The following is an 18,916-nucleotide window of genomic DNA, read 5'->3' as shown; positions in this document are numbered from 1 at the left end:
ACCGACCCAGTAATCGCCATCATTTTGTTGCCAACTCTGGCTTTTCTGAATCCATGCATCTTCTAGTGTATGGGTGACTGGTAGAATCTGACAGCTGATGGCAACGTAACAAGGATCTAACAGGGAAAATTATAGGGAGAAATGGAATTGCTCTTTGAGCCAACATTGCAGGAGGCCATTCAGTCCATCAAGATTATGTCTTTAGGACATTGAATCATTGAAGTCTACAGCACATTACAGGCCCTTCGGTCCATAATGTCGTGCTGACCATGTAACCTACTCTAGAAACTGCCGAGAGTTACTCTACCGCATAACTCTCTATTTCTCTAAGCTCCATGTATCTATCTAGGAGTCTCTTAAAAGACCCTATTGTATCCACCCCTACCACTGTTGCTGGCAGTGCATTCCTTGCACTGACCGCTCTCTGCGTAAAAAAACACTTGCCCCTGACATCCCCCTGATACCTACATCCAAGTACCTTAAAACGTATGGAATGAAACATGCTAAAAGGACCAAAAGCCTTGATTTGCCAAAGCAAGTTTGACTTGCTTGATGGTGTTGTTTTGATACTAGAAGCTGAGCAGGATGGTACTGCTGACCACCACTGGTCAGCCTCTCCGCAACCCGGTCTCAATTCAGTCGATTCTGGTTAATTGGAACATCGGTTAATCGGGGCACCCACTCACTATTAAAGAACAAAACTAATCGAGGGAAATAGCTGGGATTCCTCTTGTTTATTTGAGACACTATGCTGCCTCATTGGGACAGGAGACTGTTGCTAAACGGTTTCTAACTAGTGTCAGTCATATAATCTTCTGTGGCTGCTAGACGGTGATTTTTGTCACTGATAGAACTGTTCTACTCGCCGCGGTCTCAAGCATTCAGGACAGGAGATGCCGGAAAATTTCGAGAGTGAAATTTTTCACTACTTCAACAGGCATGGGACTACAAAGAATTTGAAGATAGCAACAATCATCTTGAATGATAATGAAGACTTGGAGGCTGCAATCATAGACGGTCTAATATCAGGCAACACGAGTGAATCTGCTGATGCTGGAAATAAATAAAAACACAAAATGCTGGCAGAACTCAGCAGGCCAGCCAGCATCTATGGGAGGAGATATCATCAGGAGTGATGAAAGGGTTTCGGCCCAAAATGTCGTCACTACCTCCTCCCATAGATGCTGTCTGGCCTGCTGAGTTCTGCCAGCATTTTGTGTTTTTATTCGGTCTATTACCTGCCTTGATTTTGTTCATTTACAAGGGAGCTTCCTGCAGTCCCATGAGATTTGGAAAATGAGTCAAAAGAATGCAGCAGTGTACAGAATCAGAATCAGGTTTATTATCACCGGCATGTGACGTGAAATTTGTTAACTTAGCAGCAGCAGTTCAATGCAGTATATAATCTAGCAGAGAGAAAAAAAATAAATAAAATAACACATAATAAATAAACAAGTAAATCAATTATGTATAGAACATAGAACAGGCACAGGCCCTTCGACCCACCCTGCCTCCCATATAATCCCCTACCTTAAATTCCTCCATATACCTGTATATTGAATAGATTATCAAAAATGTGCAAAAACAGTAACACTGTATATTAAAAAAGTGAGGTAGCATCCAAAGCTTCAAAGTCCATCCAGGAATTGGATGGCAGAGGGGAAGAAGCTGTTCCTGAATAGCTGAGTGTGTGAATAAATTCCTGTCAATAACTGTTAAGAATTAATACACATTTTTGGAGTATGTTACCAGCATTGGTAGTGTTCTAATTTGGTCTGTTTTTCATTTAAATACATAATTTATTATTCGGTTAAATGGTATTTTGTCTTTTTTCCATATATATTTAACTATTTCCATGAGACTTTGACTAATTGGGGCAGCTGCCTTAATTGAGCCAAAGCGTACTGGTCCCGATGGTATCCCGTTAACGGGGATCCACCATACTTACGTAAAATTTAAGCAGAGGTGGTTGTTCTGTTGTTCACATCAGGGTCAAATTCCTGGAAACTCCACCCGCCTCGACGAGTAAAGTATTTAAAAACAAATTGCTGGAAACGCTCAGCAGGTCGGACAGCATTCACGGAGAGAGGCTCAGGTGACCCCGAGGAAGGCTGCGGAAATGCGGTGGGTCAAGCAGCTGCCGATTCGAGTTAAGGACCGGTTGACTCGGACAGGGCTGCCCGGGGTCCGGGGGCGCGCCCCCGCCTGCATTGTATCCGCGGAGGCGGGAGCTCGCTCACCCACTCGCGAGCGAGCGAGCCGAGCCCTGGGGGGGTGGGCGGGGCGACCAGCGCGCCCGCGCTCCCGCGCCCCCGCAAGGGCTGGGTGTACACGCGTTGCGCGCGCTCCCGGCCACCACTTATACTCCGGCGGAATGGGAGCTTCCCGCAGTCGTAGTCCCATGAGTTTTGGAAGGTAAGTTCTGACCGGACTTTTGTATCGTTCGGTAAAGTAAAACTAATGGGGTTAAATAGTCTCAGCTGTCTCCTCCACTCCGAATCCCTGTATTACATTTTGAGTTGGTAACTTACTTAAAGATAGGCTGTAACTGAAATGACAGGAAAGCTGGGAGCTGCTTTGCTTTTGCAGAAGCTCTTGACTGTGATGCTAGAATACGTGACTCAGACCTATTTTTTTAAAAATAGGTTACTTAAATGTACTTTTAATAACTTACGGGGTACCTCGACTGGTATTTGAGTCCCACGCTGAAAATGCGGAGTATATCATTTTAAATTGTTTAATTAGCAATAAATGTTTCTGTGGATAAAATAGTGATATTCTTCTGAGTCATACGACTTGAAGCTTTTGTTTTTGGTCTTTCTGTCGTAGGTAACACTTTTATACCGTTTCTGATGGCTCTTTTGTTCTTAACTAATGTCTTTTAAAATTTCTGCTCTACTTGATAGTAAATGGTATTCTAACACCGAATAAACAGTATAGTGCGCTGAGGGGCAATCAGCTGAGGTTAAAATTCATGGGTGGTTCACTTTTGATTCACTCCATATCATAAGCAAACAAACCTCAGTGTTCATTTTCTCAAGAATACTGATAATGTCAGAAGATAACAACCAAGATTCTGCGTTTCTTATGTGTTCATATCCTATTTGTAATCCTGAGAGATTGGGCTCAGAAAATAGAATTGGTAACGTGTTGAACTCTTCCCACAATAAAGAAAGTCCTGATCCAAGATATTTAGTCCTTTCAGAACTCCAGAGGGAGAATTCCACTAGTCAAAGGACCAGGCACCACATATGAACGATCCTGTGCCCAGACTGAAATGTGTTTAGGAAAGGTTTAAGGTTGGGGAGAGGGTAACTGGAGCTCTGAGCTCTGTGAGAGGGAAGTTGTGGCGTCACTCAGTACAGAGGTAGATATTGGAGAGGATGCAGCATCGGGGAGGGGGTGGGACTTGGTGGGACAGGGGTAAAGTTGGTGTGGTAAGAGGTCCTTGCTCCATGCTGGAATAAGGTAATGTCAATGAGGGGAACTTGGAGGAGAGCGAGGACTGAGCCATTTAGTTTCCTATTCATTTAATTTCCAAATATCTAAGTAGCTCATTTTATAAAATATTACAAGCACAGTTTTTTTTAAGTCTTGACTCCACCTGTTAAAAGCCCGGGCAGGGTGGATATGAATATTTTTAGCACGGTCCAAGAACTTTGCTCTGTGGGTAGTCTATTAATTGAATGCTGTTCCCGACAGTAACTACTGAAGGTGTGTGTGTGTGTGTAAGGTCATCTCCCCTGACCCTCTCCAAAGAATTGTGCAACAAAATACAAAACCAAAACCAAAAAGACCAGAAGTTTCCTGATGCCAAATGACTCAACTCCCAAACAATCTCTGATGGGAAGTGTCTTTGTAAACATAGAGTGGATAAGGCTGAAGCTAGCAAAGGTGATGGCAGAAAGTGCCAGTGCCACTCCTTCACCTGCCTGATGTATTCCGGTGGAAGCTGTGAGTCTGGTGATGGGTGTTTGTATTACCGAGCAGTCAATATTATTGTTACAGTTTCCAAAGCAATGGCTCTTCCTGAGACAAGGAATCATTATTTTTCTAACTTCTCTAAGGGAGAATCAATATTTTACTATGGAAAGCGTTCATCTCTATTCACAATTTCTGAGTGCCTATGGGAATGTAATTCACAAAATAATGTGATTATTAGAAATCTCAGATTTTGTGAATAAATACAAAAAGAAGTTACTGGGAAGTTCTCCTCTGTGCACACAGGAATCCAGTAAAGTGGGACATTTCAAAGGACTGTAGATCTCTTCCCATACCCCAGTTTGTCTTGAATTTAAGAGGGACCGACTCAGGTCAAAAGGACTATTGTCTCTGAATGGAAAAATACAATTAATTCTTTCCATGACCATCTTCCCTTTTGTTGAAATCTACCCCAATGTCTTTGTCATTTCCACACTTGGTCACAATGGTGTCCTGTCCATCCCACACGCCTGGAAACTCTGACTTACTCAAAACCTCACTGCACAAGGTTCCATCCAGCCATCACTCTGTCCTCACAGATCCACCTGACTGTCGATACTTTGATGCCACGACACTTTGTGCATTTCCTTCTTCCTCTATCCGAAATTTCCTTTTGCCCAACGTTCTGTAGATCTGGCAGCTTCTCCGACTCTATTTGTGTGGTCCCTGTTCCAGTTATCCCAAAATTATCAGCCATCTCTTCATAAGAACATAAGAAATAAGAGCAGGAGTAGGCCATCTGGCCCTTCGATCCTGCTCTGCCATTCAGTAAGATCATGGCTGATCTGGCCATGGACTCATCTCCACCTCCCTGCCTTTCCCCCGTAACTCTTAATTCCCCTACTATGTAATTCAGCTGTCCTCTTGATCTGAAATCCTTCGCATTAACCTTAAGTTTCTTTCCTAAGACCGAATATTTGACTGATCTATGCTATAGCATATTTTTGGCTTGGCCATCATTGCTTCTACTTTGAATTTGCTGGGTAAAGTATGTCACATTATTGATACAAAGCTATTCTTCAAATTTGGAATCATAATTTGATGTTCTTGCGCACAAAATGGAAGTTGGAACCAGTGAAAGTAACAGCATAGAAATGGGTCACACGGCACAATTCTGGATGTGTCTGATTAATGTTCCACATTCATTGCTATTGACCTCTTTCTGCAGTCCTATATCAACATCTGGTAGAGTACAGAAATGGGCCCTTTGGCTCAGCAAGTCTCAACCATTAAGAACCCAGTTTTTCCATAATCCTACCCTAAACCATTGTTCTTCCCACGACCTCCTCATCTACACACGAGGGATAATTTACTGTGGACAATTATCCCACCAACCTGCACTTTCCTTTGGGATGAGGAAGAAAACGAAAGCACCCGAGGAAACCCACATGGTCAGAGGGACAAGGTGCGAACTCCACAAGACAGCACTGGAACTCAGCTTCCCGTGACGCTGTCAGCAAAGTAGCTGAAGAGATTGTGGAGGCGTTAAATGTTAAAAAGGTTTGCTTTGCTTGTCAAACGTGCAGTGAAATGCGTTTGATCAACGCAGCCTGAGGTTGTGGCAGGGGCAGCCTGCGAGTGTCACCATGTTTCTGGTGCCAACGTAGCATGCCCGCCGCTTACTAACCCTAATCCGTGTATGTTCTGGAATGAGGAAGGAACTGGAGGACCCAGAAAAAACCCACATGGTCACGGGGAGAAGGTCAAGTCAAGTCGTCACTTTTTATTGTCGTTTCAACCATAACTGCTGGTACTGTGCATAGTAAAAATGAGACAATGTTTTTCAGGACCATGGTGTTACATGACACAATACAAAAACTAGACTGAACTACGTAAAAAAACAACACAGGAAAAAAAACTACACTAGACTACAGACCTACCCAGGACTGCATAAAGTACACAGAACAGTGCAGGCATTACAATAAACAAGACAATAGGGTGTAAGGTGTCAGTCCAGGCTCTGGGTATAGAGGAGTCTGATAGCTCAGGGGAAGAAACTGTACAGACAGCAACCCCAAACTTCTGATAGCTACTGCTTTAAAGCTTCGTGCTACCGTGTCAGCTTAGTGGTGATCCTTCAAGAATCACTAGAGTCAGGGATGGTTCCCACAAACTGGAAGATCACAAATGTCACTCCACACTTTACGAAGGGAAGGAGGCAAAAGACAGCACATTGTAGGTCACTTAGCCTGGCTTCAGTGGCTGGTAGAGTCCATTATTAGTTGAAGTTCAATGGATGAGGTTTCCAGGTGCATGAATAAAGTAGGCTGAAGTCAGCATGGTTTCCTTAAGGGGAGACCTCGCCCGACAAATCTGCTGAAAGTCTGAGGAAGTCCAGCAGGACAGGCAAAGGAGCATCCACTGGGATTTTCAGGACAAGGTGCCACGCACGAAGCTGCTAAACAAGATAGGAGCCCATGGTGTGGCAGGAGAAGTACCTGATTGGTTGGCTGGTGGGAGTCCGAGATTGGGAATAAAGTTCTGGTTGGCCGCCAGTAACTAGTGGTTGGTGTTAGGTCCGCAGCTTTTTTTGCGTTATATGCTAATGAACTGAATGACGGAATTAATGGCTTTGAGGCCCAAGTTTACAGTTAATACAAACAGCTGGAGGGGATGTTTCCAGTAATGGGAGAGACTAGGAGCAGCAGGCACAGCCTCTCTATAAAGGGGCTTCCCTTTAGAACAGAAATGAGGAGGAATTTCTTTAGCCAAAGGACAGTAAATCTATGGAATTCATTTCCACAGACTGCTATGGAGGTCATTCATTGGGTATATTTAAAGTGGAGGTTGATAGGTTCTTGATGACACAGGTTGTCAAAGGTTACGGGGAGAAGACAGGAGAATGGGGCTGAAAGGGAAAAATAAATCGGCCATGCTTGAATGACAGAGCAGACGCGATGGGTTGAGTGGCCTGATTCTGATCCTCTGTCCTGTGGTCTTGCAGTCAGGATCGAATCGGTTCACTGGAGCCATGAGGCAGCGCCTCTACTTGCTGCCAGCCATTCAGAAGACACGAGACTCAGAACAGGAGCTCATTTTGCCCTGTGTAGACCTGTTATTGAAGATGCTGTGAGTGGGGATCCTCCCTCATTCCCACTAAATTCTTCCATACCAATGCCTGGAATGTGAAGTGGGCTTGAAGCCGCTAATTTAGGACCGATGACCAGGTGCTGCTGGGCACCACGTTCGAGATTGCGGCCAACTACACAGAACTTTCTGTAAGCCAAGTCCCTGTGTTGCTGGTTAAGTCTGCTCTTGCTTCTCGCATCACGTGTAACCAATGTGGCCCTTTATCTGATCAATGCAAGCAATTCTACTTAACAACCATGGCAGCTTCTCATTACTTATCAGTAACTTCTGTTGAAAGTACATGGCTCATTGAATTTTAAAGCAGAGAAGAAGCCCATTTGGTTTGTTATTCCTGTGTTGGTCCTCCACAGAAGCTATCCAATTACTTCCCAACTAACCCAGCTGACTTGCAAGTTCTTGTTTGCCTTTTGAGAGCTATTTTAACTTTTTCACCACAGGTTCTGTCTTTGAGATTCATGTATTTCCTTTAGAAGCAGCATGCAACGTGAATATTTCTTTTACTTGCTGGCCCACTGTCCATTCTTGTGTTTGACCCATTTAATCACGGCCTCTCGTTTGGACAATACTTGAGCATCAGAGTACGGTTGGCTTGTGGGACTAGAAAGGAGTTCTGGAGCCTGGCCCAGCTTAGGCAATTTTCCTCTGGATCTTTTTACAAAACCCAGCCAATGCCAACACTGCCCAGTAGCCAGCAGTTCCCAAGGCCAGGAATCTGCAGACTGTTCCTGATGTTTGGAATGGGTTGGGGGCAGGGAAAAGGAAAAGGGTTTATGGTGGCAAACAGGAAGATGGAGGGGAAACCCAGTGCTTCCTCGTGTTACGGGCATTCCTAGCGGAGGGCATCCCTAATAAAGCCACTGCTCGTGGCCCCAGTGACAAGGTGCAGTCACGTGAACATCAAAGCCTGCGGTGAGGGTGTGCTGGAGGCAGCCCATGAGTGGCGCCGTGCTTTCAGCCCCCGACTCACTAGCCCAAACACGTATGTGAGGCGGCACAGTAGCGTAATGGTTAGCACAATGCTTAATGGTACCAGAGACCCGGGTTCAATTCCTGCCGCTGCCTGTAAGGAGTTTGTACGTTCTCTGTGTGACCGCGTGGGCTTCCTCCCGTTACCTCCCACAGTCCAAAAATGTACCAGTTGGTAGGTTAATTGGTCATTGTAAATTGTCCTGTGATGAGGCTAGGATTAAATTGAGGGATTGCTGGGGGGCGTGGCCCGGAGGGATGGGAGGGATTATTTCGCACTGTATCTCAATAAATACACACATTTCTGGATTGTGGGAGGAAACTGGAGCACCCGGAGGAAACCCACACCATCATGGGGAGAAAGTGCAGACTCCTTACAGGCAGTGGTGGGATTTGAACCCTTCTCTCACAGTGTAAAGTGTTACGCTAACCTGGGAAGGATGGATTGCAGGGAAAGCGAGCAGGATAAGTTGATTGTACTGTGACCCAGCGTGGACTCTATGGGCAAAGATTGTCTCCTCCTTTGACAGGAACTATTATGCTCCTGAGCCAGAACCTACACACAGCAAGTGGTTTGGGCTTGAGGGTTTGAGTGGGTACGCAAAGCAACTTTGTCCAACCCTCAATTGAGTAACTGGGTATTCAGCTGAATAGGTGAGGGGGCAACAATGAGCCCAAGGGGTAAAAGTAGCATTTTAAACTCTGTCCTCCCCCACCAGCTGGAGGTGGTCAGGGAAGGGTGTGAAGGCATTTCAGTGGTTATGAAGTTGTGCCTCTATACAGATACCAATGCGAGTGGACCTGTTTTGATCCCTGTTGCCATTCAATGTATTTAAATGTGTCACATTTGGAACAGGGTTACAGCTGGGGCAGGTAGGCCACACAAAGCTTTCTGTACTTGGACCACCAAGTTACCTGAAAGAGGAGGCAGCCACCTTTAAATGAGTAGGTCAACACCACTGCACATCCCCCAGCCCGAGCTCCAACACTGTTTTCTTCCTCTATTACACAGTCGGTGCTTGATCATATTTGCCCTTTCAAGCTTGAATCTAAAGCTGTATCACATTGCTCATTTTGGAATGATGCAGGCAGCTCCACAGGGGTCCCCACCCACGTACAACACATTCCAGCAGCTGGGAATTTTCCGCACTTCTGTTAGGGCTGCTCTCTGCTGAAAATAATAAGCTTTACATTTGTACTAAGGAACAAAATGGGTATTACAGTGACAATGTATCTCGCAGTTTAACCTTTCTTTGCCTAAAACATGTTAATGAGAAGCCAAGCCTTCTCGTTGAGAAATTTGGTCTTCAATGCAGAAAGGTAGACGACGGTGTGGGAGAGTTTGCTCTTGACTAACTTAGAAGGTTTTGAATATGTTTGTCATAAATGGTCACAGATTAGGACTGGGAGTATTCTGGCACTGAGGGTATATGTCCAAAAGTGATAAGCTTTTGCTTTATTAACCACTAGGATGTCTGCAGAAAATCTGGCTCGCAAGTATTGCAGAATTACCCCAATTAGTTCACCATAGTGCCCAAATGTGAGCTCACTCAGGCACTCCTTTCATTTGAAATACTTTCAACATAGTGCAATTTACACAGTGACAGGTTCTTAATCCTTTGAACGCTTGGTGTTGAACCACCTGAAGACCCTCACCAGCAGCCTGCTGGATCCCCTGCAGTTTGCCTACCGGGCAAATAGGTCAGTAGACGATGCAGTCAACCTGGGACTGCACTATATCCTGCAACATCTGGATCGTCCTGGGACCTATGCTCGGATGCTGTTTGTGGATTTCAATTCGGCGTTTAACACCATCGTCCCTCATACCCTCTGCTCCAAATTGTCTCACCTTACTGTGCCACCTGACCTCTGCGATTGGATTTACAGCTTCCTGACCAACAGAAGTCAGCAGGTAAGGATGGGACAGGTCACCTCGGATATTCGAATCACCAACACCGGCGCCCCCCAGGGGTGTGTCCTCTCTCCACTGCTGTTCTCCCTCTACACCAATGACTGCACCTCCTCCAACCCCTATGTGAAGCTTTTGAAGTTTGCAGATGACACTACCATCATCGGACTCATCCAGAATAGTGATGAGTCTGCATATCGACAGCAGGTGGACCAACTGGCGCTCTGGCGCAGTCGGAACAATCTGGAGCTGAACACGCTCAAGACAAAGGAGATGATAGTGGATTTCAGGAGACTTGCCCCCGCTATGTCTCCCCTCACAGTCCTCAGCAGCCCTGTGTCCACCGTGGAGAACTTCAGGTTCCTGGGAACCACCATCTCTCAGGATCTGAAGTGGGAGCAGAACATCAGCTCCATCCTGAAGAAGGCCCAGCAGCGGATGTATTTCCTGCGGCTCTTGAGGAAATACGGTCTGCCTCAGAAATTGCTGCTGCAGTTCTACACTGCAGTCATTGAGTCTGTCCTGTGCACCTCCATCATTGTGTGGTTTGGAGTCGCCACCAAGCAGGATAGAACCAGACTACAGCGCACAGTGAGGACTGCCGAGCGCATCATTGGAGCCTCCCTGCCCTCTATTGTGGACCTGTACTCTTCCAGGTTGAAGAAGAGGGCGGGGAACATCATAAAGGACTCCTCCCATCCTGCGCATGGACTGTTTGATCTGCTTCCGTCTGTAGGCGCTTCAGATCCCTCCAGACTAAGACTAATAGGCACTGGAGAAGTTTTTTCCCTACTGCGGTCACTTTGCTGAACAGTTAACTGCCGGTTAACTGTCGGCTAACTATTACTTGGATTGCACTACCTGTATGTATAATCTATATTTTCATTTATATTTATCATTATTATTGTTATGAGCAGAGAGACAACATCTGCCGGAAGTAAATTCCTTGTATGTGCATAGGTACTTGGCGATTAAAGTCTGATTCTGATTAATGTCCAACTTTATGATCTTTGGGAGTTTATCTGTAAAACTTATCCACCTGTTTTCAATTTTTGTGTTTTTTGAGACGTGACGTCAATAATTTGTGTTAAAATATGATACATTTTCTACAATATTGTTACTCCAGCTTTCAAAGCAAGCGCTGTTGCCTTTTGTAGGGGTGGCTTTGAGTTTCACAAATTGTGATAACACATTCTGCTTTAGCCAACTCTGTCATTCTTAGCCCCTTACAACTAATTGCTCACAAATTATACCCCAAGTCACTGAACTTTACCCCTTGAAATGAGGTTGTTTGCCATTGTAACTCAGAAGCTCTGAAATTGATTTTTCCGAGCGGCCAAAGCTCCTAACCTCACCTATAACAGGGACAAGTGTGTGTTCGGAACCACCTGACTTGCTATCCTTGGGTATGTCGTGGAGAAAGGTGTATGACAGCACAAAATAGTATTTCTATATCAAGTCTGCTTCATTTGATATTTTAGTTGAGTAGTTCCCTTTGCCATGAGATTCAGTTAAGTCCATCTCTCTAATTTGCTAATCATCCTCGTTTTGGTAAGACTTTTTTTTTGTTACTTTTGAGGACATGGTAGTGGGCAGTATTCTTCAAAAGAGTAACTAGTAGTATGCATGTACCACTGAGAAAAACTTTAAAGGAAGTTTCTTCAAGTTAGAAAGCTGCAAACTTTGAAAGTAATTGGTGTCTTCTCCATATTTTGTTTTTTTTTCTCTCTTTTTGCTAGTCTTGCATTATACTGGTATAAGATCAATTTTATATGTTATAACCAATTAACTCTAAAGGGATATTCCATGACTTCCAGTCTGTCAGTGCCCAGTGATGGAAAGCTTCTAAACTATGACCTTTCCTGTGACTGCACTGAGCTTCAGTCCATCCCTCTTAGTCCTGTAGCTTGGAATGTGGCAGTCTGAAGCATTCAGTTGTGGACATCTCTCTGAACTAGAAGAGAGAGAGAAGCTTCAAGATTTAAGAGCCACCAAATCTCAATCTTTGCACAGCGGTTCAAGTTCATCTTCTGCTTTGCAGCCTGCCCCATGGATCAGAGTGAGAGATTCCCCTGCTGCTTCCGAAACGTTCTCCATGCTGCTTCTGTGCCGGCTGTATGATTTGAAGAGCAGAAATATCACAGCTGCCTTTACTTGCCTGAAGTTCTAAATGACATCAAGTGGGAATACCTGATCAACCCATTATTTCTGGATGAGCTGACTGTATGAGAACAAAACCTCTTGAAACAAAGGCTTACTGGCTGAATTATACTTAATGTTGTGAAGCTGAATTACCCCAGACCCAATGAAAGCATACAGCGTTATGCATCCAGCTGGAGTCAGAATTCATGAGCAAGGACATGATCACCCTCAGCCTTAAGTGGAAAGGGAGAGGGAAGAGATCAAATGTTAGTGAGTAATCCCATCGCATAATGTGGAAGATGTGATTCTTTCCAAGGTCTTCATTAGATCCAGGTGTATTCTGGAGTGTTGACTCAGTTCTGCACTCTATCAGCAGATTCCTGACGGCCTTGTGCAATTCAGGGGTTCAGTTGTCTACATCCAGATTGAGCATTCCCTTTCCTGCTTGGACTGGAGTATCTCAGACGTATGTGATGGACATGCTATCTGAAATGAAGTTTTGTGTTGGGAATCTGGAATCAGATACATAGAATCCAAACCAATGGAAGAGAAACCAAAAGTTTCCTGATGAGATCTGAAGTTGGGCAGAGATGCTTTCTCTCTCCTGTCTTGTTTGTGTTGTGCCAGGCACCATCAGGAAGGCACAGGTTTGATGGGCGAATACCAGGAATTGGGGGGGGGGGGGGGGGGCGGTGCTGGTGAGGGAGCTTGAGTGCAAGCCCCTCTGTACAGGAATGGGATTGTTGCTGATCCACAGGTTGGTGAGTGTCTGCAATGAGTTTAATCTAGTTGTGAGGATGAAGGTGAGCCCTGTAGTTCTTTAGTTACTGGTGGATCCTTTGCCTGCTTTCTGTCGGGTCCCGATGTTGCTGGGAATCTGATGGTGGTCTCTACAGAATGTCCTCAAGGTGCTGCAAGAAAAGGAGACAGTGGATGTGGCTAGAGGATTTGGCAGAAAGCCTTGTCATCAGAATCTTCAAATGAGCATCTTGATGGTGGGGAGGATCTTCTCTCTCTCATCTGGACTGCACGTTTCTCGGGAAGTTCTGGTTTGAGGATCATTCAAAACATCCGTGCTGCATGGCTGTTCCCAGGTGGCTCCCCTAGATAAAGTTCTGCTGCTGGAAGACTCTCCACTCCATGAAAGATGTGTTTTGACCCGTGAGAAACTTGCTAGTCTTCCAGCCCTTTACCTTCCACTTGGTGAGATGAATTACAGAAGAAGATGTATTGAGTTGCTGCACTTTATCTTCTAGATGAAGGGACTTAAAACAATGTATTTCATTAAGGTAAAGGCAGCCAACAACTGAAGTAGAGATATCCCACGTGTGCTACAAACTGCTGGACTACTAAGCCTCAGACAGGTGAGGCCTTAAACATTAACCGTGCATTACTCTGCACAGATTCTGCCTGAGCGTTGAGTTGCTCCAGCAGTTTGTTTCTGTAGTTGTGCCATTAGTTGGAACGAATACTCGGGTTAAGGACAAGTTGTTAAGCTGGCTGCATCATTTGGACACGCTGAACTGAGTCTTACTGCAGACATTCAAGATATTCCATCATATTTGCATGTTGTGCATGGTGAAAAGGCTGAGGAATCAGGAGAAGTTGCTTCCCATGCAATATCCAGTCGCTGACTTGCTCTAGGAGATGAAGTTTCGGTGTAGGTGGCCCAGCTCAGTTTCTGAATCCTGGGATAGCACAACAATAAGAACACAGAACTTCAAGGGGGGGCGGATAGATTCTTTTGTTGGGAATTTATTGCTTGATACTTGTGTGGTTAAAATGTTACTTGTCATACATAGCAGAGACTACCTCATTATTCATGGAGTTTTGAATAGATCTAGGCACTGTACTCGCCTCTACACATCTGAACTGCAGAACCTGAAATGTTGTAGAAATTTGATTGAAATCAGCTGAAAATAATTGGGCCTAGGATGCTGTTGTGAGGAAATCTTGCAGCTACGTTTTCAGAGCTGTATGTAGTAATGCTGTCTGTCTCCAGTCAGCTGAGAGCTTCCCTCTTGATCCCTGTTGACTCCAGGTTTTTGGGCTCTTGGTTCCTTCAAATGTTGCCGTCATGTCAAAGATCCCATTGGAGGAATTTGATGTCCACGATTGGACAAGTGCAATAATTTCAAACTAATTGGTCTTAGAACCCATAATGAGTATTGGTGACTCAGTGAGCATTGAAGGGAAAAACTGGAATTTTGCAGCATTTATCACAACTTGGAAATATATCTACATTATTCCCAAAATGCTGGTAGAACACAGCAGGCCAGGCAGCATCTATAGGGAGAAGCCTGACGAAGGGTCTCGGCCCGAAACGTCGACATCGCTTCTCCCTATAGATGCTGCCTGGCCTGCTGTGTTCTACCAGCATTTTGTGTGTGTTGTTGTTTGAGTTTCCGGTATCTGCAGATTTCCTCGTGTTTGCTCTACATTATTTATGTAGAGGCTGCTGTACAATAGGAAACAGTAAAACTAGCTTTGGACGTCGCAATTTGACAGGTCAGACTTGTTCCTGAACCAACTATATGGGGTTGTAATGGATATTCACTTTCCAGGGTCGTAGAGGCTTATTGCTAAGCTCAGCTTTTCAGCACAGCAGCATGACCTTGACAAAAGGTCAGAGTTGTTTGTGACAAAGTTAACTTCTAACCAATTTTATTTTTTCAGCATCTTGTAAACAATGAGGTCTTGTAGATCATTGTTTAATCAACATAATGAATATTAGACAATGGGGTTATTTTAATTGGCTTACATCAAACCAGACAATTCTGGCTGTTTGCACCGTTGTGATTGAGTTCAAGGAAGCATTCAGCCCAGACAGATTTTGTCACTTAGCACATCAAGCATGGTCGCAGTTTTAGTTGATTAATTAATAGTTGGGATGTTTGTGTACTTAAAAGCAACCCTCCCAGCATTAATGTTGGGTGTCTGGGATCTCTGTCCCCAGAAGTTTTTAAACAATCTATGTGAATTACTTTGTCCCAGCAAAGATATCTGAAAAACAACACATGTAGGTAATGTCAACTAGTAGTAAAACAGTAAGGACAGGGATTGTTGGGAACGAAAAGGAGAACGACGGAAAGAATGAGAATTTATTTCTCAACCTTCAGTTTCTGCGATGGACAACGTGCTTGTCTGCAACTCGTTAGTATGCTCTTTTGTAAGAATTGCACCTGTTTGGAAATCTTACATAGTTTAAAAATCTTTTGTGCTCCAGAAATAGTTTATAGATCAGAGTGTTAAATGTGTGTTAAAACTATTCATCTAAAGTTAAATGTGTATATTTAAAAATGAAATAAACTGCAGTTAAACAACGTCATTAGCTGTAAGTATCTCCTCGTTGGTAAGGAGGGTAAACCCACCACCCAAGAAGTGGGTATTGGCAGATGGACCTTGCTGCTGACACTGGACAGGGAAGTTAGCTAGTCTTTGGTAGGTTGATGCAGTATAACCTCCCTATAGTGAAGGTACCCGTAGATGCCTATATCAGATATAGACAAAATCTCTGTTTGAATTTAGGGCTTTGTGGACAATGAACCCAATACAATCCAAGGGTCACTGCCTTTCTGAAGAAAGAAAGGTACAGTTTCCTGTTGTGAATGATGGGTTTTTTTTTTCTGTTCCCCCAACAAAAGCTTCTCTATTACAGACCCCAGTGTCAATTTTCTAGTCTGCTGCTTAAGGGCAGATTATTGCCACTAGGAGATTCAAAACCGTTGAGTAGAAGATTCATGTCCTTTTAACAAGATGCAGTCAAATCCACTGAGGGGCTTTCCTCATTACGAAGAACGGGAAGAAACAAAGATTGGGATTTCAGAATCTGGAGGCGGATCAGAAAGCAGATGTCCAGACAATGGAACACCCTACCCAAATACTATGGGGAAAGGTGGCAAGCAGGGCTTGTAAGAGATGGCTAGATGCGGATGTGACTACATCAATTTGAGAAATGAATTGGCTTCAATATAATTGGGGAAGAAGGCTTGTGCTGATTTGTTCATTCTTGCTGTGAAAGAGCAAATTTGATGTAAGTGTTGAATAATAGGTAGATTTTTTTCAGTTGGAAAATACTCACTTTTTTGACTCTTTGCCAATTCACAGAATAATGTCATTCCTTAAACTAATTTTCCCTGAAACCTAATCGTTCCACACTCCCATTAACTGACCCCAGACGTGCCCACTCACCTCTACACTATGGGCAAGTTAGGGCAGCCAATTAACTTGCCAACTCTCACAGCTTTGGAAACTGCAGCTCCCAAAGGAGACATTTACAATCACAAGGAGATTGTTCAAACTCCATATGGACGGAACCAGAGACGAGGATTGAACCTGGGCTGCTGGAGCCATGAAACAGCAGCTCTGTGCTGTACTACTTTGCTGCCAAGTTAAATCATGGCAAGGTATTGAAAGTCATTTTCACTTAAAAATTACAAAAAGGCCAGATTTCTGTTTTACTTAATTTTAAACAAATGCCTCGGGAAGCATTTTCCCTAACTGCCTATTAAGAGTTGTGAGATCATGTTACGGCCATGTAGGACCCTGGTCAGACTCCCACTTGAAGTACAGTCGGCCCTCCCTATCCGCGGGGGATTGGTGCCAGGAGCCCCCCACGGATACTAAAATTCGCGGATGCTCAAGTCCCTTATTTAACAATTATCAGTGCGGTGGTCTTTAGGACCCAGCAGAACCCCGGACTTTATTTAACATGTCTCCGTGCAGTGGATATTAGGACCTGGCGGCGCAGCTCTGAATCGGCAGTGTTTCTGTTCACGAAAATAATCACAATCACGATTGAAAATAAGGTGGAAGTAATAAAGCGATCGGAAAGAGGTGAAACACCATCGGTCATTGGAAAAGGGTTAGGCTACAGTCAGTCAACAATCAGAACAATTTTAAAGGATAACGTGAGAAAGGCCCTGCCCCGATGAAAGCTACAATTATTACCAAGCAACGCAGTGGTTAAATTATTGAAATACATATGTTTCTTAAGTGTTTTATATGCATAGAAAGGTAAAATATGTACTATATACTAAGAAAAACTTTTGACTAACTGACGCTAAATAATACTGGATGTACCTGTTCCGACTTCAAATCCGACTTAAAGACGGACTCAAGAATGGAACTCATTCATAACCGGGGGACTGCCTGTATTTAAGTTATTTCTAGATTACTTATACTACCTAATACAATGTAAATGCTATGTAAATAGTTGTTACACTGTATTGTTTACGGAATAATGATGAGAAAAAATAGTTTGTGTATGCTCAAGCAACAAGTGCTGGAGAAGAACTTCTGGGTTTTCCTGATCCGCGGTTGGTTGAATCCGCGGATACGGAATCCCCGGATGAGGAGGGCCGACTGTACTGTGCTCAGTTCTGGTCGCCTCACTACAGGAAGGAAATGGAAACCATAGAAAGGACGCAGAAATGACTAGCTTGAGAGGGCACAGTTTTAAGGTGCTTGGAAGTAGGTACAGAGGAGATGCCAGGGGTAAGTTTTTTACGCAGAGAGTGATGAGAGTGTGGAATGGGCTGCCGGTGATGGTGGTGGAGGCGGATACAATAGGGTCTTTTGAGAGACTCCTGGATAGGTACATGGAGCTTGGAAAAATAGAGGGCTATGGGTAACCCTAGGTAATTTCTAAAGTAAGTACATGTTTGGCACAGCTTTGTGGGCCGAAGGGCCTGTATTGTGCTGTAGGTTTTCTATGTTTTTATATTTTCTACTTAATTTGGTTTGCGGCAGTTCCCTTTCTTCTATAATAGTTGTCTCTTCCAAGATATGATATTTTCTATTCATTTATTTATTAATTTTTAAAAGGAATTCCTAAGTTTTGATTGCTTAAATTATAGACTTGTAATTTATTAACTAATTTGAATCATTTTGTATTTTAAAAACAAAAATACTGTAAATATTTAACAGGTCAGGCAGCATCATTGAAAAGAGCAATGGAATTAACATTTCAGGTCAAAGACATAAAGAAATCTAGTTCTGACAAAGTATCTTCATGACCTGAAGCTTCAGTTTCACTGAGTGGTTGCAGCACTTTGGTTTTCTTTTAGATTTCTAACATCCGCAGCCTTTTTAAAAAAAAAAAAAAATAATAATTTAAAAAAAAATTCACTGCCTTTATAAAATCCTTTGGGGAAACACCAATAGATCTAGTGTTTAGAGACCAATTAATGTTCTACTGGCATTCAACAATGAAGACAGAATAAAGAGCAAAAAATCGTGATCTTGATCTCAGTGGAAAGATAGATAGATATTTTATTCATCCCCATGGGGAAATTCAACATTTTTTCCAGTGTCCCATACACTTATTGTAGCAAAACTAATTACATACAATACTTAACTCAGTATAAATATGATATGCATCTAAAATCACCCTCTCAAAAAAACATTAATAAATAGCTTTTAAAAAGTTCTTAAATAGTTTACTAAAATACATTGAATGGTAACTTAAGCTCAGTCCTAACCCCGGCACTTTAACATATCTTGCCCCTGGCGGTTGAATTGTAAAGCCGAATGGCATTGGGGAGTAATGATCTCTTCATCCTGTCGTCGAAGCTTATAAAAGGGTTTGATAGAATAAATGTTGATAAGCTTGAATGGTTTATTGTAAACTGTCCTGTGATTAGGTTAGGATTAATTTGGGTTGCTGGGGCAACATGCTCGAAGGACCAGAAGGACTTACTCCATGCTGTGTTTCCAAAATAAAATTTAAAAAAATGTTTCCATACTGCAGGTACTGGCGAATCCTACAAATCTGACTGAATTCGAAGTAGGCTGTATAGTTTCCTCTTGTTGCAGGAACCCATTAAA

The 18,916-nt window shown here is 43.5% G+C and overlaps 1 protein-coding gene and 1 long non-coding RNA gene across 3 annotated transcripts in view; one reads left to right on the top strand and one right to left on the bottom strand.

The window, feature by feature from the left end:
- The window catches only part of LOC140714107 (uncharacterized), a 56,892-nt gene extending 54,662 nt beyond the window's left edge, over nucleotides 1-2,230 (bottom strand). The window contains exon 1 of the long non-coding RNA XR_012095831.1: nucleotides 1,949-2,230. This is a non-coding gene — a long non-coding RNA (uncharacterized lncRNA). The remainder of the gene's footprint in view (nucleotides 1-1,948) is intronic.
- Nucleotides 2,231-2,297: 67 nt separating this feature from the next.
- Nucleotides 2,298-18,916, top strand: part of dapk2b (death-associated protein kinase 2b) — a 152,787-nt gene continuing 136,168 nt past the window's right edge. For both annotated transcript variants that reach the window (XM_073024871.1, XM_073024870.1), the window contains exon 1: nucleotides 2,298-2,415. The gene's annotated coding sequence lies outside the window, so the exon portion shown is untranslated. The remainder of the gene's footprint in view (nucleotides 2,416-18,916) is intronic.

Source organism: Hemitrygon akajei, chromosome 21 (assembly GCF_048418815.1).
Source record: "Hemitrygon akajei chromosome 21, sHemAka1.3, whole genome shotgun sequence".
NCBI lineage: Eukaryota > Metazoa > Chordata > Chondrichthyes > Myliobatiformes > Dasyatidae > Hemitrygon > Hemitrygon akajei.
The sequence above is the reverse complement of the archived record's forward strand: the minus strand, read 5'-3'. Positions and strand labels throughout refer to the sequence as shown.